The 24,150-nt window shown below is 38.8% G+C and overlaps 1 protein-coding gene across 1 annotated transcript in view; it reads left to right on the top strand.

Annotated features, from left to right (window-relative positions):
• The first annotated feature begins 10,297 nt into the window (after positions 1-10,297).
• Positions 10,298-24,150, top strand: part of LOC139709218 (kelch-like protein 38) — a 61,350-nt gene continuing 47,497 nt past the window's right edge. Inside the window, exon 1 of the mRNA XM_071621171.1 lies at positions 10,298-10,366. The gene's annotated coding sequence lies outside the window, so the exon portion shown is untranslated. The remainder of the gene's footprint in view (positions 10,367-24,150) is intronic.

Below are 24,150 nucleotides of genomic sequence, written 5' to 3'. Positions count from 1 at the left end.
CACTTCATTAATAAACGATATAGTCCTATGCAAGTAGATGTGCTTTTATATGGTGTTTGCGTAACAGATAAACTGAGAACAAATTTAACATAAAGAAGTAAATTGTTCCAAAGCTTAGGACCAGAATATTGATAGGCCTGTATAAGTGTTTTGTGCAAGAGTATAGTGTTATGCTGTTATGGCGAGTGGTATATCGTAGGGACCTAATTCTATTCATTCATTATTATGATGTATTGAAACATGAAGGCTCTCAGTTGGAGAAGATGGAGGTCATATATATTTTCGATTTGTTAAAAAAAAAACAACTTAGAAGTGTGTGAACTGAAGTCCGGATGAAAAACAGATCGTATATAGAGCCCTCTTTGTATCTTCAAGATTCTATAGATAGTATTATAATACCGGAGCTGATCCTCAAGTTGCTACCAACCAATACTATTAACCATGAATCTCATCAAATGGTCTTACTTAAAGGGACATTCCAGACGATTATCAAAATTTCACATCATGTAGTACATAAATTGACAGCTCCATGTATAGATTCGTGGAATTTATTTTGGTCCTTGAGCAGAGAAACCAATAAACTGAAAATCTTAACAAATTACACTGAACAGTGTTGATGACATCAGAACCCCGCACATTTCAGAAATGTAGCAGTGTTATTCCATTAACAATACCACCTGCTTGACAATTTCACCTGTGAAGAATCTATGCGTGCCTTATTCGTGCATAATGGCGAGGCTGCCATGCCATCATCCTTGTTCATTGCAATTTGTTATAAATTTGAAAACATTCTTCTTCCTCATCCCAATCACTATTGATTCTGAAACTCTGTACTCAGTATAAATAATTTATAGTTGTTCTTAATGAAAAAGTCTGGAAATCATCCGGAGATCCCCTTTAAAACAGGTCAGGGTAAGTTGGTGCTGCAATGTTTTACTGTTCAAACTGATGTGTAATATTATAGTACATTGTTTACACCTAGAACTATTTTATAACATTTTGTTTACGTTTACCAATTGAAGACCATTTGTCAATTCATGAAGAATTCAAATCAGGTAGGGCCCTTAATTGCAGTGTAGTAGCGTACGTTCGGGTGAGAATAACTTGCACTAATTAGCTTGTGTCATCACCAAATAAAGGGTGAATGAGAATAAACCAACATTGACCAAAAATCAAAACCTTAACTTCCACATCATAAAAGAGTACCCAAAACAGTTTTTACAGTTCAGGGGCGCGGATCCAGGCATTCCATAAATTGTGGGGGGGGGGGGGGGGGGGGGGGGGGGCTTTACAAAATCATAGGGGGCTAAGTGCACGCTCCACCCCCTTTTTTTTTCTTTTATTCAACAAAACTAAATGGGACGCCCGGTGCACCGGCCCCACCTGGATCTGCCGCTGTAATGAGGATATTTTCTTTTTTTTAGACATTGAAATATAGTTTCTATAAATTGCGCATCCTAGACAGTTGGAAAACTGTCTGACAGAGCAAGTTTTTGGAACCTTTTTAACTATAGTGGACAATGTGCGTACGATGCGCAATTTCTCAATGGAACTGGATCGCATTTTTGTATTCGCGGCAATTTCAAACCACGTTATCACCAGTTATGCACGGTATAGGCCTACTCATTGTTACTATGAAAATACTGCACCAAAGATTGCGTGTGTTTGTACATTTATAAAACTACGTTCAGCTGTATTTTATCATGCAGGGGAGGTGCATCTCCCTGATTTTATCCTGCTCTTACTTCTGTATCCCCCCCCCACCCCCTTCCCCGGTTGTGTTGTACTGTTAGCCTACAGTAACATGCAATTCAAATAGCCAAACCGGGGTACGGTTCTTCCACCACCCTGGCCAAACCAAAGATGATCAGAGCGCCGCGCGCGCAGTGCTAGTGCCGCATAGCCGCAGCGCTGCGCTATGACATCTTTGGCCAATTGTTTTTAAAGGACAAGTCCACCTTCATATACATAAGAATTGAGAGAATGCAGCAATATTAGCAGGACATATCAGTGAAAGTTTGAAGAAAATTGGACAATCCGTTCAAAAGTTACGAATATTTTAAGTATCTGCGCAGTCACTGCTGGAAGAGAAGACTACTAACTACAGTGTATGATGTCACATGCCTACAACTATATAGACCGATTCTGTGACGCGCTATGTGTATAATTGCGAACCTTTGTTACATGTGCGCGATAAACATGTTGCCCGGGGGGTGGGGGAGAGGAGGGGGGGGGGGGTCGGCTAAGACACCTCAACATGAGCTCATGGCTGCGCCCAGTGCCACAAATTGTCTGCTGCCCTCAACGAACCCGAATCGGTCTATAAGGAAAATAAAAGAGAATTTCACAAAACTTTACTTTTTGAATAAAGTGCACATTTCTTCGACTTAATACTGACGTATGTTAAGGGTAATATTATTCCCCCTGCCTTCTGAAAGAGAGAAGTCGAGTTTTCTTTTGTTATGCGAGAAAAATGGAAATATGCTGAATTTTCTTTATTCTTTGTTTATATCGTTGTACTCATGTGACATCACAAGCTATAGTAGTCTTTCAATCCAGCAGTGACTGAGCAGAAAACTTCAATAATTCACAACTTACGGATAGTCCGCTTTTGCCCAAACTCTCACTGATGTGTTCTATCACTAATATTGCTGCATTCACTCAACCCACATGTCTATGAATTAAGGTGAACTTGTCCATTAATTTCTCGTTCAGTGATCGTTATGGTCAGTGAACGCACGTCTATGGCAAGCCGTTTGTGTAAAAAGTCGATAAACTCTGTTTTTCACTGATAAACACAGTGTTTATGAACTGAGTTTTTCTTTGATAAACTGTGTTTACCAGCGATAAACTCTGTTTATCAATTGATAAACAGAGTTTATCAATCTGATAAACTGAGTTTATCAGAAAAACAGTGTTAATCAGTTGATAAACATAGTTTATCAGAGAAAAAAATCTGTTTATCAGTTGATAAACTCTGTTTTTCTGATAAACTCAGTTATCAGTTGATAAACAATAGTTGATAAACAGAGTTTTTCACTTTTGATAAGCAGAGTTATTTATCTCTCCACAAGAGAGGGCGTTTTCACTGTTTGATATGTTCTGCTCGTTGATAATAATTGCAGCGCTAGCGCTTGCAACGTATCGCTGCGCTAGTTAGCTAGCTAACCCGGGCCGGGCGCGCGTGGCTGCGGGCGTGTGTTGTGTCTGTAATTCTGGCAACGTTTTCGGTAAGCGGTATCTGGTATATGTCGTATGTAATCTCTACACATATCACAAAGTACAGCTTACAAGTGTTTTTTCTTTTTGTTGTGATCAAGACATACATGTGTGATAAGTTAGCCTGCGTCGTAAGGCCATCAGGCATCACACTCGCGTCATATAGGCCTACCTGTCCACTTCCCAGCCACTGCTTGCTTCCTGGCTGCCCCCGTGTACATATACAGTCACAGTGCCGTGTATATATATCACTAGCTGTAGATCTACGTACATGTACGTATTAACAGAGCAGACGGCTCTGCGTATTAAATGCTGCTAGCGCCCACTACCGAGAAGGTTTGAATAACTCTGCTTTTCTCTGATAAACTGAGTTTATCAAGTGATAAACAGAGTTTATCAGAAAAACTGTGTTTATCACTTGATAAACTCAGTTTATCAAGTGATAAACAGAGTTTGTCAGAAAAACTGTGTTTATCAGTTGATAAACAGATTTTTTTCCGATATGAAAACTCTGTTTTTCTCTGATAAACAGAGTTTTTCTTGAAAAACAATGTTCATCAGTTGATAAACGCAGTTTTTCTGATAAACTGCGTTTATCACTTGATAAACTCAGTTTATCAAGTGAAGAGTTTGTTCGCAAAAACCGATAAGTCCATATTTGACAAATGGAGATATTTGCGAGTAAAGGTCAAGAAAAATAAAGAGAATGATAAGAAAATTTTTGCTTCTTTGACCATAATTTCAAAAATGTACCTTTATATGTAGTGACCAATATATCATTTAAAAGGTATCATTTTGTACTTTATGACAGAGACCGTACTTCAAAATCTTCAAAATGGACTAATCGGGTTTTGCGAACAAACTCTTCAAGTGATAAACATAGTTTATCGACTTTTTACACAAACGGCTTGCCATACACGTCGAGCGAGTTTAATTGATGCTCCTCTTTGGCCCAATGTACAAATTGTAACTGAGCTGTGGATGACTACTCTAGTAGGACTAGACTAGTAAGTATTTGAACTAGATCTATGCTGTTGGGTGCTTGTAAACCTAGCGACTTTTAGGTATTGTTATCAAACGGGAACGTGTTTATGGTTGCTCAATATGTCATTCGCGCTTCGTCTGACGTTTGTTCTGTGCAGACCATTGGACCCATACATGCGTATTGCTGTTAGTGATAGTGTTTGTGAGTTCAATAAGCTGTGCTGTGTGACTGTGAGTGAGCAGGGGGTCAGCTCAAGATGGTGGATCCACCTCCCTGCTGTATCATGGTACGCTGTGCTGTACGTGAGTGATCTATTCCGTTGCTTCCCTCGCTATGGTGTGTTATGCTCTCGTACTTTTCATGTTAGACACCCTACATTTAAGTTTTAACTAATTATACACCACAGTTCATTTCATTTTCATTTCATTTATTTCCAAATTCTCATTAAAATACATGTGACAAAGAACAAGGTGAAGATAATAACATTACATTCGGTAATAGTATACATGTACAAGAAAAACAAGCACAATAAAGAGAAAAACAAAATTAAACAAAGAGGAAATTCTAAGAGAGAAAATGGAGGAGCCAGCAGAGGCCATTGGCCTTTCTACGGCTGGACTCCCACTTGAGATTTTTTTTTGTGTACATTATAAGATACACTTAATGGAGGGAAAAAAAGACGATTAAAAAACAGGAAAAATAAAAACAGGCAAACTACGTGTGAAAATATGTAGAAAAAAAAATACACATTGCAGGACATCATATGTACGTTGTCAGATTGGATTTCTGCAGAAACTTCAATTATAACTATTCAACAAATATATTTTATATCTACGTTTAAAAGAGGCAAGGGAAGTCGCTGTCGCTGTAGCTTACGGAGCGTAACGGTGTTTAAGTTACTGTTAGGTAGCGACAGGGCTGTACAGACGCAGGGATGCCAAGTTCAAAAAATTTTATGAGTGAGATTTTCATGACTCGGCATCTCGGCACACGAATGTGCGCGCGAGCGAGGGTGTGGGGGGGGGGGTTTCCCCCTGTGGCCTCCCATGGTAGGGAGCTTTTTCAATTTTTAGCTCTTAATGGTGCAAATCAGGTACGTGTTTTAAGTGACTATTTTTTACTTATTTTGAAAGACAAAAGGGAAATGAAGAGTTTGTTCGTAAAACCGACAAGTCCATTTTGAAGATTTTGAAGTATGGTCACTGTCATAAAGTACAAAATAATACCTTTTCAGTGATATATTGGTCACTACATATAAAGGTACATTTTTGAAGTTATGGTCAAAAGAAGCAAACATTTTCTTATTATTCTCCTTATTTTTCTTGACCTTTAATCGCAAATATCTCCATTTGGCAAATATGGACTTATCGGTTTTTGCGAACAAACTATCTTCAAATATACCTTCAATTGCAACTACTAGTATCACTTTAATCTTTGAGCTATGCTCATTATTATAGGCCCAAAGTTGCAGACTTTGCCCGATGCGTGAGAAAAATGGGTGCCATGCGTGAGATCGTGAGATGGCCCCTATGAATGCTGGAGTCTCACGCAGAATGGTGAGACTTGGTAGCTCTGGATTTATCTGAATCTTGATGAAGTATACAGCAGTTACAGTGCCATGGGGCTCACAGAGAGTTTTGCTATGCAGAACACAGTTTGCATCCACTGTAGTGGTTGTTACATGTATGGAAGGCAAGCGAGTGAGCCAGTTAATAGGAATTGGCAAAGAGACCCACATTCTTGTGATAGTCACAGGAAAGTAATGTTGCCATTTTAAAAGTGTAAAATGATATAATGTGGTAGGGTTTTGTTGAGAAAGCCTGACTACCAGTACCTTCTCACCAGCACTATTTGTACTGCAGCATATAATTGTATACAAGTTATATTTTACTGCATGAACCTGGCATGGGAATTCTCTTGAAGTTGATCAAGTTGTAGCTGATTATTTTCTTACTTCTTCATTTTTTAAATTCAATTATCTTCTTTGTTTTTATTTACAGTTTTAGCTATTTATTTATCTACTTTTAGCTGTCATTCTTTCATTTATTGATATTTCATTTCTTCAATATCCCTACTTTAATCTTTTATATCAGATTGTTCATTTATTTATGTTTTATCATTTATCTCTCTCTCTCTCTCTCTGTAGATGTATATATGTTTATTCCTTTATTGATTCATATTTATCATTGATTGATACTATGTCCAAGGTAGAATTTTTAGGGACATTTGGAGAGGGGGCATGGTTAGGACACTGGAAGAGGCATAAATTTTAGGCAAGAGGGCCTGTCTGAAAGCATTCAGTTGAATGCACGTAGTTAAAGATGATATAAAGTTTTGGTACCTCAAAAGTTTCCCTGAGTTTCCTTGTCTTAGTTTGTGTTTCAGGTTAAAGTACCTTTCATATAACTAACACTGTGAGACTTACTCGCCCCAAAGTGCTCTCATGTCTTAGTAATCATGCAATAATGGTTTCATACAATACGTGTATATTGATTGTCGCAGTACCGCGTCGAGTCAAACTAACGGCTCGTTCGAATTTTTCAGAGCCCGCTCTGCTCTGGTACGAAACCATTATTGCATGATTACTATGACATGAGAGCACTTTGGGGTGAGTAAGTCTCACAGTGTTAGTTATATGAAAGGAACTTGAACCTGAAACACAAACTAAGACAAGGAAACTCAGGGAAACTTTTGAGGTACCAAAACTTTATATTATCTTTAAAACCGCAACTCCACACCACAATCAATTTGGCTTTTGAGAATCTGAGTAAGATCAGAACAGAATTGTAGAAGTCTCATCAAAATGGGCTGACCCCCCTCCCCCCCCCCAAAAAACCAAAAAAACAACAACAATAACCAACAAACAAACTGAATTATGATGACTTTCAAATTTCCCATATTAATGTTTAAATACTGTACAAGAAAGATGTTAGGAGCCACCACTATGTGAACAAGAAAAGGCGATGACATTACCTCTGAGGTACAAGTATTCTCTACTAACCTTAACTCAGCTTTTTACTCTAGATAGTTAATTCTTTTTTGTTGTTGTTAAATGTGAAATTGGTGAGGACCAGTTCTATCCCTCACATCACATTGAATTATGGTAGTCCCGTAATAATTTTGAAATGATTACTTTTAGAGGGGAAGAGCATGTAGTTGCTCAATTATTAACCTGTTGTATATTTTTTTAATGATCTTGTCATGTACTAGAGTAGATAATAAGAGAGCTGTGAGGTGATAGCTCCATTGCTTCTTCACTATTCCCCGTTGGTTGCTCCTAAAAATCATGATTTCATGAAAGCGTGGGAAACTTCTAAATGTTATCCGTAACTTCTAAATTGTTAGTTCTAACTTTGGAGAAACCGCTTCCATTCTGTTCAATAAAGATAGCATGTCATTCAGCCATGAGAGGTGCCCTGGAATCTACAGTGTAGGACTTAATTGTTGTAACTGCTTTAACCTGGCACTTGTATCATTTTACTCAGTCAAACCACTTCTGTGAAAATATTGATTAACACATGATGCCATTTTCAGGCTAATATTATATATATATTTTTTAGTGAAGACGTGAGAAACTTTGAAATTCCATGATACATAACTTTTTAGTTGTGACTGATATTGATTTTAGAGAAATCTCGTTCTGTTATGTATTTTTGATTGTATGTTTATGAAAGCCTACTTGGGCGTGACATGGAATTATAGTTTCAAGTTGAGGATGCAGTGTTTGTATCAGTTTTGTTTCCTTTCTCATGTAGGAAAATTCTGTTGTTCATTCTGAATGTGATTCCCTGAATGGTTTCTAGTGGAGAATGGCCATCTACATACAGTGTGCAATGACAAATGTGGTGAGGCCAGTAAAAAGAGCTATACAGTGTGCAACTTGTACCCTCTCTTTGCAGAGCCAATCTGGTTTTCATCGTGCATGAGTGAAGCCTGGAGCATTCTGGTTAAGTTGCCGTGGAAACGATGGCAGAACATGGAACACGGGAGTGCATCGGAAAGTGGGTCTCTTCGATGTTTGACCAAAAGAACATGCAGCCCTGTATTCTGAGAAGGAGAAGAAGAAGAAAAAAAAAAACACCCCAGTACTCACCTTTAGGGATTGTGTGGCTTGTGCACTAGGGATGCTATCGATTTTCACACCCGCCCTTTGATTCTATGTTAATGGACTTGTTTGCTATTTCAGTCCATGCCACATACGTAATGTGCTTGGGAGGAGAATAGAGCCTGCCGAAGTGGGCTGTTATCCACATCTTATGCCAGGTTGAGCAGACATGTTCAGGGGGCCAGGCCATAGGAGGGGCACAGGTATTTGAGCCTGAGCCTCCTTCAGACAAGGAAAAAGTAAAGAAAGAAATGAGCTTTCCATTCAAAGAGCATTATCGATCTGAGTTATAATGTTTACCCAAGAAGCATTCCTTTGTACAAGATGTACATTGTATTTTGATGACATGCATCAGCACCCAGAGGATGAATTCTTTTGTGTGTGTACAATTGTATGTGTGTGTGTGTGTGTGTGTGTGTGTGTGTGTGTGTGTACATGCTTACATTACGTATCCTTACATAAATGTTGAACTTGACAATTCAAATGTCAACTCTGCTAGAGATACATGTACAGTAAGAAGGATAGTGAATATCAAGGGAAAAATATTATCTGGGAATCTTCCTTCTGTTGATCGTTCAAAGGTAAAGTGTAAAATCATCCAACAACTTATGGGCGTATTCCCGACAGCCCTTAGAAGGGCAGAGGTTCTTGTATGCATTAAAGGAGAGCATGGGGTATTTGTTAGAAGGTGTTCAATGACCAAGTTTCCAGTAGACTTTTGTTTACAAGTGCCAGAGAATCTGTAAAAAAACCCAAACAAACAAAGAAATCTCTTTCTATAAAACTATATGCTCTACAAAGTAATAAAAATACTGATTGGTGAGTGTACTTTTGAGTTTGTTTGTGGCAGATCTACAGGGGTGGCCCCCTTGGGTCCAGGAACAAATTTGATGATGTTTGGTCAGATTTTCTACAAACTTGGCTGGTATTATCACCAGTGCGTATAGAACACAGTGTATACATGGATGCTATTCCCATTTGTGATGTTTTTCCTAGGTGCATGTATACATTGTAATACTCATAGTCTGCAATGTTGTGTAGAAAGTAAATTTGCATTACTTAGAGTAGGTGAGTTCTAGACCCACTGGTTCTCTTGTTTTTGATGTATTTATTTGAGGAAAAAAAGAGAGAAAGTAATTAATGTTGTCCACTCATAATCAAGGAATATGGGGTGGGATTTTTTTTTTTTCATGTAGATTTTACTGGCCAGTATTCTTCAGTGGGAGATTGTATTGAAATGAATTATTTCAACACCTGTACAGCGATAGGTGCGAGATGCACGCAGAGTACTATTTGAAGGTGCCAAGCTGTGTTTACCCTGAAAACATTTCAGACAGGTTTGGGTCAAGGAATTTTAGATGCAGGCGCATGAGATTGACAGGGTCTGGTTGCCAGGGCAACAAAGCAAACTCACCAAAAAGTGCAAACAGTATTTATTGAGTCAATGATATTTGTGCATACCAGGGCAGGGTTACACACAATCAGAAAAAGAGTGCTGATCCTTCGCTCAGGCACGGTCATATTGCTTGTATTAGGCATGCGACAGCAAAGATTTTATTATTTTGATTATATTATTATGATTGGCAACTAGGATGACAGTTTAATGTGCTAGAATTTTCACTTCAATATGTCTGAATAGAATTTTTTTTAAATGTGATTTTTAGAATGGCTAGATATTCATAGAACTTTGTGACATTTGTTCGGTATGGATTAACCTCTCTTTTAAATGCCACTGGAAATATGTGCAGCGATATTACCGGTGGATGTTACAGTTGTTTGAAACTCCAAATATACATGTAGGCCCTACTTATCCCGGCGCTTGGGTTAGGGACTAGCATGTGGAAATGAGACAAGTAAAGGGTTAATATTCCGTGGTGTGGCAATTGCGAGATGATGAGTTCTCAAAATTGGTTAATGCACTTTTCCAAATCAACCGCGGTATGGAGGAGATTTTTGATGAATGGTTGTTTTTCTCGTTTGTTGATTTCAGATCTCCCCAAGATGTGAGGATGAAGAGATTTATTCTGCAGCTCTAAATCGCCACGCAGCCTACTTCTGTAAGTACCCCGACTAATCAAAATTCTTCCCTCGCCTTCCCTGTATCTTCCGTTAAAGGGATGATATAGCTTTGATTGAGATGGGAATTCAGGTTATAACTTTTTGCAAGGTATTTGGAAACTTCTTATATGAAATGTCAAATAGCATACAATTCTAAGAGGAATTTAAAGTTTATTTGCTGAAAATGGGTTTTGAAATGGCTGAGATACCCCGAAACAAAGAGGTAATGATAAAAGGTTACTTCTACCTTTTATTAGGGCCACTGTGTTTTACTTTGTTTTTTGATATCTCAGTCATTTCAAAACCAATTTTCATCAAATTTATAATTCCTCTTTAATAGAATTGTATACTCTTTCATATTTCATATAAGCAGTTTCTAATTATCTCATAACGGTTTGAAAACCTGTATCCCCGTCTCAACCAAAACTATACCATCCCTTTAACGTTTCTACCATTAGCCAATCTTATGGGGCCTGTCTTAGATCCAGAATACTGGGATTAGGTGGTGGATCCAGTACCTAAAATTCAGTAGGGTCGGGAAAAACCCACCAAATCCCGTGTAGCACTTGATGACGTGCAGCTAACAAAAAGCAGAAATAGACGTCGGATTATCTCTAACTGCTCAGAGAGGTTTGACGACATGGAGCCGAGGGAGATTTGTGTTGGCACACTGAAATCTCGGTCAGCAACCTTTAAACATTAGACAAAAATGTACCTGTCTCTTTTATAATAATAATGCATGTCAGAGTGGCACATGTAGTATATAAAAAAGAACAACAAAAAAAAAAAATGGGGGAAAAAGAGTAAAAAAACCCACCAAAATAAATATTTTAAGTGGGAACTCCACACCTCCCTCTACATGCTGGACTATTACGGATGAAAACTGTTTTTTTTTTTTTTTTCATTTTGAAAAGTTTACACTTGTTTGATAAAAGATTAGAAATCTACTTCGTCTCAGTAAAATGATAAAATTCTGTCAACAGTCATGGGTCAATCCATGTCAAATCATCCAGTGCTTGTCACCCGACCCCCTCCGATTTTCTTTAAAATCGCACCAAATGTTCCCCAAAGTGTCTCACGGAAAATCCTAAAATATTTTGCCCCAAGGTCAATTGGTTGCTAAGATACAGCCTCACATAGCAACCAATGCGCATTCCAAAATATTAGTTAAAAGAAAATTATGCATTTTTGATCGATTGTGGTAGCACAGATATTTATGCAAAAGTGTTCATTATCTGGAAATTGAGAGAACTTTATAGTCTTTGCAAGAAAAAGTGACTGTGACGCGAAATTGACTTTTCGTTAACGTGCACGAGGTCACCGAAAATGGTGTTAAATGTTAATTTTGAAAATTTCAATGCATATTTAGAGGCTAATATCTTCCACATTTCATCACCTCAGGTTCTAAGATATTATGCTGTTGAAGGCTTTGACTTGCTCAGTAATTTTGAAAAAAATCAGCGGATTCGTGCTCACCGTTTTTACGGAGAGCGCCCTCAAAGTTGACAAAAATGAAAAATGTGTCAAATTCAAGGTCACGGATCACCCTTCGTCCCACCTAGGAATGGCATCAATTTTTGTGTATTGATAGACATTTACCTATATTATCTTGGGTTACCAAAGAAATTTTGCTACCGAAATGTTAAATGGTAAATTTACCCCACTGAAAATGGTCGTAAACGGCCAAATTTCCATGTAATATCACATATTGGGTTTAGAGGACATTTTAAATGTCCATGCTTTCAAGATGAAAAGCCGTAGCCCTGTGATATTTGCTGTAGATGTAGTCTGTAATACATATTTTAGTAATATATACCACAAAACACTTTTATGACATAATAATGACCTTGAAATTTAATCCAAAATTTGATAAAAACAATAAGTCGCTCTATTTTCCTCATTGCACTGCATGTAATATGTGTTTAGAATGACTTTTCACAGAGCAATATTTCAAGAATTATGAAAGCTGACAGCCTACCATATTAAGGCTCTAAACTATTTGTGTTCTTCTTTCAGATTTAGTGTCAATTTGATCATGAATGTTATACCCTTGACCTTGAAGTGCTTCTAAAAATAGCTGTAAATTTGTTAACTACAAATTACACGCACAACAGGTGTTTTATGGCATAACATACTAGTGATTCTTTCACAAACACAAAAGCTTTTTATAGTGTAAATGTTATATACTGGAATTAATCAATACGTGCTTGCAAGATATGTTACAATTAATTACTTTGTTCTGACAATGACCCTCAATTTCAATCACAAAAGGGGACAGTAATATTGAGTGATTTCATGTGCATTTCCTATGGAAAACAGTACTTGTGGTAAAAGTCATAAAAACTTGACCATTTTTACTATCTATCACTTTGATTGATTAATTCTATTCAAATTATGGTAGAAAAAGTGGGCTGTGACAATTTCCAATTAAAAAAAAATGTTGTAGAAAATAAAAAAACAAAGAAATACATAACAAATTTACCAAAAACAAGAAAATACATAGGAATGGAAATGATTTTTGAATTGTCATAAGTTACAGAACAAATCCCCCCAAAAAGAAGACTCTCAGTGCTTTTAATTTGCTTTTCACAGGCTAGAATGGGCGCAATGTCCATAATTTCAACTATTATTATGTACTTACAGTGTAAATACAGGTCTTTATGGACAGGAATAGACATTTCTCCTGATTTTGAAGGTCATAAATTCAGGGTCATTGTCAGAACAAAGTAATTAGTTGAACATATCTTGCAAGAACCTATAGATCTATTCCAGTATATAACATTTACACCATAGAAACTTTTGTGTTTGTGAAAGAATCACTAGTATGTTATGCCATAAAACACCTGTTGTGTGTGTAATTTGTAGTTAACAAATTTACAGCTATTTTTAGAAGCACTTCAAGGTCAAGGGTATAACATTCATGATCAAATTGACACTAAATCTGAAAGAAGAGCACAAATAGTTTGGAACCTTAATATGGTAGGCTGTCAGCTTTCATAATTCTTGAAATATTGCTCTGTGAAAAGTCATTCTAAACACATATTACATGCAGTGCAATGAGGAAAATAGAGCGACTTATTGTTTTTATCAAATTTTGGATTAAATTTCAAGGTCATTATTATGTAATAAAAGTGTTTTGTGGTATATATTACTAAAACATGTATTACAGACTACCCCTACAGCAAATATCACAGGGCTACGGCTTTTCATCTTGAAAGCATAGACATTTAAAATGTCCTCTAAACCCAATATGTGATATTACATGGAAATTTGGCCGTTTACGACCATTTTCAGTGGGGTAAATTTACCATTTAACATTTCGGTAGCAAAATTTCTTTGGTAACCCAAGATAATATAGGTATATGTCTATCAATACACAAAAATTGATGCCATTCCTAGGTGGGACGAAGGGTGATCCGTGACCTTGAATTTGACACATTTTTCATTTTTGTCAACTTTGAGGGCGCTCTCCGTAAAAACGGTGAGCACGAATCCGCTGATTTTTTTCAAAATTACTGAGCAAGTCAAAGCCTTCAACAGCATAATATCTTAGAACCTGAGGTGATGAAATGTGGAAGATATTAGCCTCTAAATATGCATTGAAATTTTCAAAATTAACATTTAACACCATTTTCGGTGACCTCGTGCACGTTAACGAAAAGTCAATTTCGCGTCACAGTCACTTTTTCTTGCAAAGACTATAAGGTTCTCTCAATTTCCAGATAATGAACACTTTTGCATAAATATCTATGCTACCACAATCGATCAAAAATGCATAATTTTCTTTTAACTAATATTTTGGAATGCGCATTGGTTGCTATGTGAGGCTGTATCTTAGCAACCAATTGACCTTGGGGCAAAATATTTTGGGATTTTCCGTGAGACACTTTGGGGAACATTTGGTGCGATTTTAAAGAAAATCGGAGGGGGTCGGGTGACAACTTTTCTGAAAATTGGATGATTTGACGTGGATTGACCCATATGTTAGTTCATGTTGAGCCAGTGACATCAGCGCAGCACTCCAATCGAGAAAGCCATATTTTTTTTTTCTCTCTCTAAACACCATGATTTTCAAATTTGCAGTATTGTTGCAGCATTATGACTCATTCTGACATCAGGCATAGTTTGCCATCTCATCCTTAGCTTTGCAATCAATTCTTGAGCAAAAAATGTTCTTGAGCCCTGGGCTAGCGGACACGTTATGTTCTAAGCAATTCTGGATGTTGTTCGCATGTGGACCATATCTAAGCAATCTTTTTGCTGTTTGCTATCAAAATGAAATCTGATCGTTGGATTTATGTAGACGTGCATTACGGTACTCAGTGCTGTGAGTGTGGAATTTTTTGGTGTGGAAATTTTTGCACCAGTTGACATGATGGTAGTGCAAAAATAAAAGCACACATCTTTTTATTGTTATTTATATGATTTAAATGCGGAATTTAAAGCACACGAACTTCATCCTACTTGGCTGACCGCAAAAAGTTACTCTCAGGAAATTTCCACTTTAATATACAACCTACAAAAAATGGAAGAAGAGCATGTATAAAAGATTGCCATCTTTACATACGTATGTACATGTAGTCCTGCTTGTCAATGTGTGTGTTTGTATTTAAGTGTGTGTGTGTGTGTGTTTTGTTTGTGTGTATCTGTGTAAGGATATACAGTGTATACTGTGTATATGAATCCACCCTCCATGAAAGGATGAGGTTTGAAGGAATTGCAACAATTCATATCATGAGTATTGGACCCAATGATAGTGATTCTGAAAGCCATCAAAGTGATTCTGCTTATAAATGTGTACATGTCGAGCCCTGAAAACAATATTACAAAGAAGCAAAGTACTAGCTGCAACTACTCAGTACACGGAACATTAAATATGATTGTTTACAATAACTGGCTCTAAAAATGGAAGCTCTTTATCTTGCCAGAGGATACAAAGAAGACAAGAAAAAAGAAGAAGAAGAAGAAGAGAGAAATGGCTACATGTATGTTCTTAAAGGTGCCCTAGATACATAGTACATCCTGACTTGTGGGGAGCGGACATTCAATCCCAGGATGCATTGGGTGGTGATGAGGGATGGTTGGATAATCTTCCAAATTAGATCACATGACGCTGATAGCTGCCGACAAAGATGGAACACCCCTCCCACCCACCCCCCCTCCCATCCCAACGCTGAAAGGATCTGCACTTTTAATGGAGTAGATTGAAACTGTAGCAATGTTTATTCAGCCCGGAGGTAGGTTTGAAAAGTTGTGTAGGGATCGACAGATACTGCATCTATCTGTGCGCCCTGCTGTAAATCATCAAGGTGTAATCACAGTATCTAATAGCAAAACTTAGTATGGCACAACTGCTTGCCTGTACAGTGTGTGTTCTGCCCTGGCAGTGGAAGGCATGTGTACCAGAATCGCTGAAAGCCAGTCAAATACTGAGTTTCCCATTTTGATTAAATGTGAAGGATAGCTTCTTATTTATGGAAATTATAACAGTCTCAGAGTGAAATGGATGTACAGTGATAGGGATTCTCTTCAAGAAATTAGGGGAAAGATCATGAAGTGCACAGCAAGCAGGGAAACATTGATAATCTATAAGGCAATAAAGAAGGAATGGAAATTGGGAAAGCTGTTAGTAGATGTCTGCATAAAGTTGTCGTTGTGGTATAAGAAGGGGTTTTCAAGTATTGTGAGTTATGATAATGAATTTTTCTATGGTAGTAGCCTGAAAACAATGAATCATTTGTGAGTGTTTGAAATATTGCTACATGAAAAAACAACAACAACAAATGAATTATTGTAATTTGAAATGATCATGATCTTCTTTGGGACACTTGGCTCGTGTATGTCAAACTTACCATCGGAAAGAGAGGGAATTATAGCGATATAAAGCAAGATATAACTGGACTAGAGAGAGATTAGAGAGAGAAATGCAGAGAAAGAGATAGATAAAGAGATAGATAGATAGTTAGATAAAAGTATAGATATAGTGCTGGGAGGTTATCACTCATTACCCAGTATATTGCATGCAGGGCTTCTAATCCTACTAATTGGCTTGACATACGTACATAACAAGCATGCCCAGGGTATATCGCCCTCACTCCTGGACGGCTATGGAAGGCAGGGCATACCCAATGCCCCAAGGTATAGTATACAGTGCCTGCATACAATCCATTATTCATTAGCTTTAGTTCAAGGCAACCAGAGACTTTTTTTGCATGCCACGATACATGTATATTGTACACGTGGAAGGCAGTTGGTGATTTTTGCCTGCTTGAATTGGGTTCTAAAATTGCATCTGTCACTGTTGGAAATTCCAAATCTGAAGTGGTCATAGTGAGGGAAACACAAGTGTTAAAAAAAAAATGAAGAAGAAAGTACATATTGTAATGTGAAGGAAGCAAGTTTTAGAGGGAAAATCTGAGGGTCTTGGCAGAGAAGTGTACCGGCTGAAAGTGACTGTGATTGTGATGGAAAGTGCTCTTTGTAATGATACCAAGTGTTTTGTCACAATGGTTTCAAGTGTAAGCCTTTATACATGTAGACCTGATATACAATCTTGTATAGCAAAGTACACACACACACACACATACATACATATGTGCAGACACAAAGCTCATGTAGTAATGCCTTACCGTTTGCATGCGGTTAAATGCAGTTGACTCAGACTGTGTTCTTCTAAGATCTTGTATGAGAAATGAGTATGAGGAAAAAAATTCCTGATGGGGTCTTGAGCCAAAGTCAACTAATTCATCTCCGCCTGGGCCATTCACTTGAGTGTGTATACAATACCATCTGCTGGCACATTGGGTCTATCAATGGAGGTGCTCCTCTCCACCATCCAAGCAGGGAGGTGGGAAGAGAAGCGTCCTGTAACTGCATCTCTTGCATCAGCTCTACACGATTTTAGGACATGATGTTGAATCTACCCACCATAATATATCACCATGCTTCCAGCAACTTTTAATCAAGTCCATGCCACTTCAGATTCTGTATTTTATATCGTAATTTCGTGAGAGATTACGTCATATATGAGATCCCGCTAGTGCGCGCGCCACTCAATTCGTTAGTCGCCGCCATCTTGCTAACACGCGAATTTCTGTGCTCGGAAAATTCGCCGGAATTGCACTTGAATATTCAAGTTTTCGTTCGAGTTGGATCGACGTAATAGCGAAAGTTACCTCAACGGGAGGTTTTGCCAGGTTTTTTCTGGTTTTTACGATCACTAAATACCCCATTCCCAGCAACTGTGAGCTGGTGGATGTGCCGAAAGTCAACCAAAGAATCTGGAATGGGCTACCTGCCTTTTCAAAGACACGAGACCTCAAATTTCAGAGACTCCAAAAGAATCTCACGAGAGGCATCAATGCCTACATACATACAGTGTCGGCACAGGATATCACTGAACAGCAACAAGATGCACTAGCACTTCTGTGCAGTGCGAATTTCGAGCTAAATTCCTTGCGTAAGGAATTCATGAAACCAGACATTGGTTATCAATTCCAGCATCTCTGCAAGCCCTCTACCCCGGTCTCCAAATTCCTTTTTGGTGACGACCTGGGAAGGCAAATGAAAGACATAAGAGATGAACAAAAAGCAACTGAGGGTGTCCTCAGGAGTGAGCATAGCAGACAATACAAAAAGCAGCGTTTCAGCCCATATGACTATGGCAGGAGTGCATATGGCAAGGGCAGGAGCAAGATTACATCAGGAAGCTCAAATTTGCCCCAACAGTACCGCGACGCGGGCTGGACTACTTCTCGTGCAAGTACAAGTGATGTCACTAGGCCTACAGGTGCAAAAGGACCGTGGACTGGAGCTACCAGCCATGCTTTTTTAGGCCAGCGCCCCAAGGGGAGGGGGAAGCCGTCGGCTCCCCACACCTTCACACATCCCAGCCAGCACCAACCGCACTGCGGCAGCAAGCAGGGCTCAGGGATGAAGAGAGCACGATAACCTCCAGTTCAACTGACGAGGTAAACATGACATCTGATTCTAGTGATTATGCAAAGCTATGTCATAATAATGTAGAACCTATGGTAGGAGGTCGACTGAAGCAATTCCTCCCAAAGTGGCGCAAAATTACTTCAGACCCACATGTGCTAAATGCTGTAAGTGGTTACAGGCTTGAATTCAGTAAAGAGATGGGTGCACCATCTAGAACTAAACCCCCTTACCTTTTTCGGTGTGATAAAGCCGAAGAGGCTGATATTGATCTTGAAATTTCTAAACTCCATGACAAGGGAGTAATCGAACCGTGCCAGATGGAAACTGGAGAATTCGTGTCTAATATTTTTACACGGCCTAAAAAAGACGGGGGTACACGCGTTATTCTAGACCTGTCTGATCTCAACAAATATCTCCAGTACCAGCATTTTAAGATGGAAAATATCCATACTGCTATTGAACTCATTTCAGAAAATAGCTTCTTAGCTTCAGTCGACCTTCGGGACGCGTACTATACAGTACCTGTGCACCCAACACACAGGAAGTTCTTAAAGTTCTCCTGGAAAAATCAACTTTGGCAATTCAAAGTACTGCCTAATGGCCTGAGCACGGCGCCAAGGTTATTCACTAAACTACTGAAACCTGTATTCACATTACTGAGAGAGCAAGGGCATGTAGTAATTGGATACCTTGACGATGTACTCATTATTGGAGAAAGTGAGAATCAAACATTGCAAACGGTTTTTGAAACCACTAGCATCCTTGCACAACTTGGGTTCTTGGTACACCCAGAAAAATCAGTACTATGCCCCACTCAAGAAGTACAATTTCTTGGTTTCATTCTCAATACTCAGGCCATGACAATTCGACTGCCTGATAACAAATCAGAGGAAATACAGTCCTTGTGCACTGAACTTATGCAAATGGCAAACCCCAGTATCAGGCAGGGGGCTAGAATTATCGGGAAAATGGTAGCATCATTTCCCGCAGTCCAGTATGGACAGCTCTATTACAGGGCTTTAGAAAGGGACAAAATCAAAGCACTCAAAATGAATAAGGGGCATTTTGACAGAAAAATGAGCCTATCTTTGGAAGCAAAACAAGAGCTGCAATGGTGGACAGACAATGTGCAGTCTACTTTCTCACCCTTACGACACCCTAAACCTATGCTCGAATTGTGCACGGATGCCAGTGGCAAAGGCTGGGGGGCATCTGATCATACCACCCATACAGGGGGTAGATGGAATGAAGACGAGCTGCAAAAAGCCAGGGAGAATAAGATTAATTATCTGGAGACCCTGGCTGCTGGCATGGGACTCAAGTCCTTCTGTTCTAATTCACAAAACATTCATGTTTTGTTACGGCTAGATAACAGTACTGCTGTTGCGTACATTAACAACATGGGAGGCATTAAATCCCTTGACTGTGATCGGGCAGCCCGAGAGATTTGGCAGTGGTGCGAAACTCGTAAAATTTGGGTCACTGCAGCACACTTGCCAGGAAAGCTGAATGTGGAGGCAGACCGCATGTCTAGAATTTTCAATGACCGCACAGAATGGATGCTTGACCGCACAGTTTTCCAAGAAATAACTTCACGTTTTGGGACACCAGAAATAGACCTATTTGCCTCCAGACTTAACAAGCAGGTAGAGAACTATGTCACATGGTTGCCCGACCCACATGCCAAGGCTGTTGATGCCTTTACTCTCGATTGGGGAAAGTGGTACTTTTACGCATTTCCTCCTTTCTGCTTAGTTGCTAAGTGCATTCAAAAAATCAAATCTGATAATGCAACTGGGATACTAGTAGTCCCAAAATGGCCAAGCCAGCCATGGTTTCCTCTCCTAAACAGGATGATGAATGAGGAACCACTTGTTATTCATAGGAGTGAATCCTTACTAACATTGCCAGTTTCTAACACTCCTCACCCACTAAACACTCAGATTGATCTTCTTGCTTGCAGGTTCTGTGCAAGCCCTTCAGAGATGCGGGATTGAATGCACGGATAACTGCTGTAATGGCCTCCTCTTGGAGAAAAGGGACTAAAAAACAGTATGCAGTGTACATAAACAAATGGAAAGCATTTTGTGACAAAAAATGCAGCAACTACTTGTACTCGGATGTTCAAGCTATCCTGGAATTCCTGAGTGACATTTTCTTCGATAAAGGGGCAGGTTACAGTGTCATAAACTTAGCACGGAGTGCTCTATCTTCATTTGTGATTCTTCGAGATACTATGTTTACAGTTGGAAACCATCCCTTTATCCAGAGGTTTATGAAGGGAGTCTTTCAGCTACGCCCACCCAAGCCTAGATACATGGAAATGTGGGACGTTAACCTTGTTTTCAATTTTCTTCGTTCTTGGTCCCCAGCGCACATTTTGGACCTGAAAAAATTGACGCTTAAATTGTGTGTGATTATTGCATTAATCTCAGCACAAAGGATTCAATCATTACACTATCTAAGCTTGGATGGTATGGTGTTAAGAGATAATGCAGTCACCTTTCACCTTCATGATCTCCTAAAACAGAGCAAGCCTGGAAATTACTCACACAGTGTCAAGCTCCAGGCATACCCGCCAGACAGGAGACTTTGTGTAGTCAGGTACTTGCAGGAATACATCAGCAGGACCCGCAGAATCAGAGCTAGTGAACGGTACCTTTTTATTAGCTACAAGAAACCGTATCACAGGGTATCATCTCAAACAATCGCTCGCTGGATTAAGGAGGTTTTGGAGGCTGCGGGTATTGATACAGAGATCTACAAGGCGCACTCTACTCGGGCAGCGTCTACCTCCGCAGCCAATAAGGGAAATTTCCCAGTATCCAAAATACTTGCGCAAGCCGGTTGGGCCAACGAAAGAACCTTTCGCAAGTACTACAACAAGCCCTGTCCTGCTGAGAAAACCTTTGTAGAAACAATTATCAAAAAATAGACTGTGAAGCCCTAAGATTTGGGCAGACATGTCTTGAACTGCCTGAACTTGTGAACTCTTGGAGACACAATATCTCTGCAGCATTCAACCTGAATGAGATTTGCAATGGAACCTCTTGTAAGGTATGCTTCCTACCCCTTTTCGGGGGGGTTGCCTCGAGAATGTAACCACTGGCTTTGAAATCTCATATATGACGTAATCTCTCACGAAATTACGATATAAAATGGAAGATTAAACGAGAACTTACCGTTTGAAGTTTAATATTAATTTTATGAGTAATTGGAGGGTGAGATTACGTCCCACCTCACCCTCCCCCAAATTTCAAACGGTAACTTAATCTCTCGTTATCTTCCTACATCAGTGGTCACATTCTTGCTTCTAATATTGAGTGGCGCGCGCACTAGCGGGATCTCATATATGACGTAATCTCACCCTCCAATTACTCATAAAATTAATATTAAACTTCAAACGGTAAGTTCTCGTTTAATCTTCCATTTTCTTTAATACTGAAAACAGGGTCCTCCTTGGTCTTCATACAGTTTTAGTGGTTATAAATGGATGAGAGCATCACCATATTAAAAGAAGATATACAACGTATTGTAGCTGATGAAAATGAATTGCATGTAACTCTGTACCCTTTACAGCTCACCATCCATACATGTAGTAGTGGTACATTTGTAGCATCAGGGGCATGTATGAGGTTGGGCTCTTCTTTTTTTTCCCATGTAAAAGGAACATTCATATCAGTATGTACCATGTTGATGCAGAGATATAATCTTGAATACAGAAAATGTAGTAGCTGCAGATGAACTCTCGTTGTTGTTTTTTTAAAACAAAATCAGAGAGAGGGTCTGATGAACTTGTTTAATTCTATAACTTTGATAGAAAGATACAGTCTTACTCATCTCATTACAAGTATGATTAACCCTGCTCTTTTCCTACTGATACTTTACTTATGTACAGGTACATGTATACAGGGGGTTAACTTTAGAGGGTTATCCTTCACTGTATTGTGTTTAACATTTGGTGAAACTGAATACATGGTATCACACATACAATGAACTATGATAAATCACTTCACTGCATGCTCTACCTGAATGCCATGCAAGAGTAGTGGTAAGTTGGTGTGTGTGGGAGACTGCCTCCCTGTGTGCTATTGCCTACACCCAGGTGATTGCATGCAGAGGTCCATGACTGATCATAAATTACATACGTGTCATCTGTACAGTATATCACTACTACCTTGTGCTGGGTATGTAGTATTTATAGCTGTCCAAGAAGTAGCCCTCAACAAATCATCTCTCACGACATTCCATGATGCCAAGCCCTTCCAAGGAGGTACTAGATGGTGTTCCCACTCAACTGGGTCTTCAGTGTTTGCAAGGGACAGTTTGAGCACCAAGAAATGCAGCCTGACTTCAGTGCAAGGAATATTCTTTTTATACTTATGATTCTCAAAATATCCGCATTTGTCCATATCATTTTCATCCCAAATCAGTGCATTTGACCTTTGATGTCACTCATGTAGGGACTATAGGGAGACTTGTAATGGTTGTGGCACATATATAGGATACAGTTTGCATCTTTGATTTCAACTGCAGTGAGCAAATGAGAGTACAATAATAAACTTGATTGGCTCTTGATTGTACTCTAGCTAGTGCATTTGAAATCATAGATCTTTCAGAATAGGTAACCCAGCTCTGCATTAGGCCATGCAGAGTATCTGTATGGTTAGCATTATACTCTTGTTGAAGTCGCATTGATACAGAGAATGGGCTGAATATCTCACTTGTAAAATAAGATCTTTGGCCAATATTTACAGACATTATGCAGGACAAAAAAAAAAATGGCAACATTTGGTCAATTTATTCTTGACAACATGAAACATACAAGATTTAAGACACTGAGGTGTGTGAATTTGATCTCATAAAGTAGTGTTGCGCTGACTCATGGCATTTAAGACTTGGAGATATCAAATGCCAGTCCAGATATTGGCATTTCAGTGGCACATCGCCGCTTGGAAGTCTTTGGCAAGAGGTTCTTGACATCAGCAATAGCAATATGTCTCTCTTGGAAATGATGTCATCCTATTTCTAGCCTGCACGGGTTCTGTCTTCTGTCTAAAGTAGATGGTTACATAGCAGTTTGTGCCATCAAGATGTACATGAAATCTGGGACATTTAGTACTACAAGTAGTATGCTGTGAATATTGTCTTATGTGACATCATCACAATAAGAAGATACAAAAGGGTATGTTACCTCGCTTTCATTACATACACGTATGAGACTTACAGTATATTTGCAAAGAGTCTCAGGCTCGGATGCAACAAGATGAACTGGAATACATTTTGGTACCTCATAAGAAAAGGGTCACATTTAAAGCAAGTTTATACCTGATATAACAAGGTAATTTTTCAGGTCCCATTCCGATATGATATTCTTTTGCTTTTATCCCTGATATAATGAGATTCTCAGATATAATGAGTAAATTTCAGTGACCCCAAGCAGCTTTAGTTTCCCCAGTATTAGTGTGAGTTTGTGCAGTGTATATAAGTCACATATAATGTTTATTAGCAATAATAATCATAATGATAATATTGAATTAGTAATACATTTATACAACACATTTTCCATGTACCTACATGTTCAAATGGACTTTACTATTTGATCATTAATGAAAGAAGTGAGTTTTTAGATGTTTCTTGAGGATGTCCTATGATGAGAGATTGTTGGTTGTGGAGTGTTTGAAGTAGTTGATTGCACAGTCTGGGAGCAGCAAATAAAATGATTTATCACAAAGTGTGGCCAGCATCCAGGAAGTTGGATGGTTCATTGTGATACTGTAATGAAATGAGGTTAGAGCACTGAAGTTGCTGTCTCTGGTACGTCTGGTTAGGACGTAGGGGG

The sequence above is a fragment of the Diadema antillarum genome, unplaced genomic scaffold (assembly GCF_040938485.1).
Source record: "Diadema antillarum isolate AM-2024a unplaced genomic scaffold, OU_Dant_1.0 seq00001413_RagTag, whole genome shotgun sequence".
In the NCBI taxonomy this organism is placed as follows: Eukaryota; Metazoa; Echinodermata; class Echinoidea; order Diadematoida; family Diadematidae; genus Diadema; species Diadema antillarum.
This window is presented reverse-complemented; position numbering and strand designations above follow the sequence as displayed.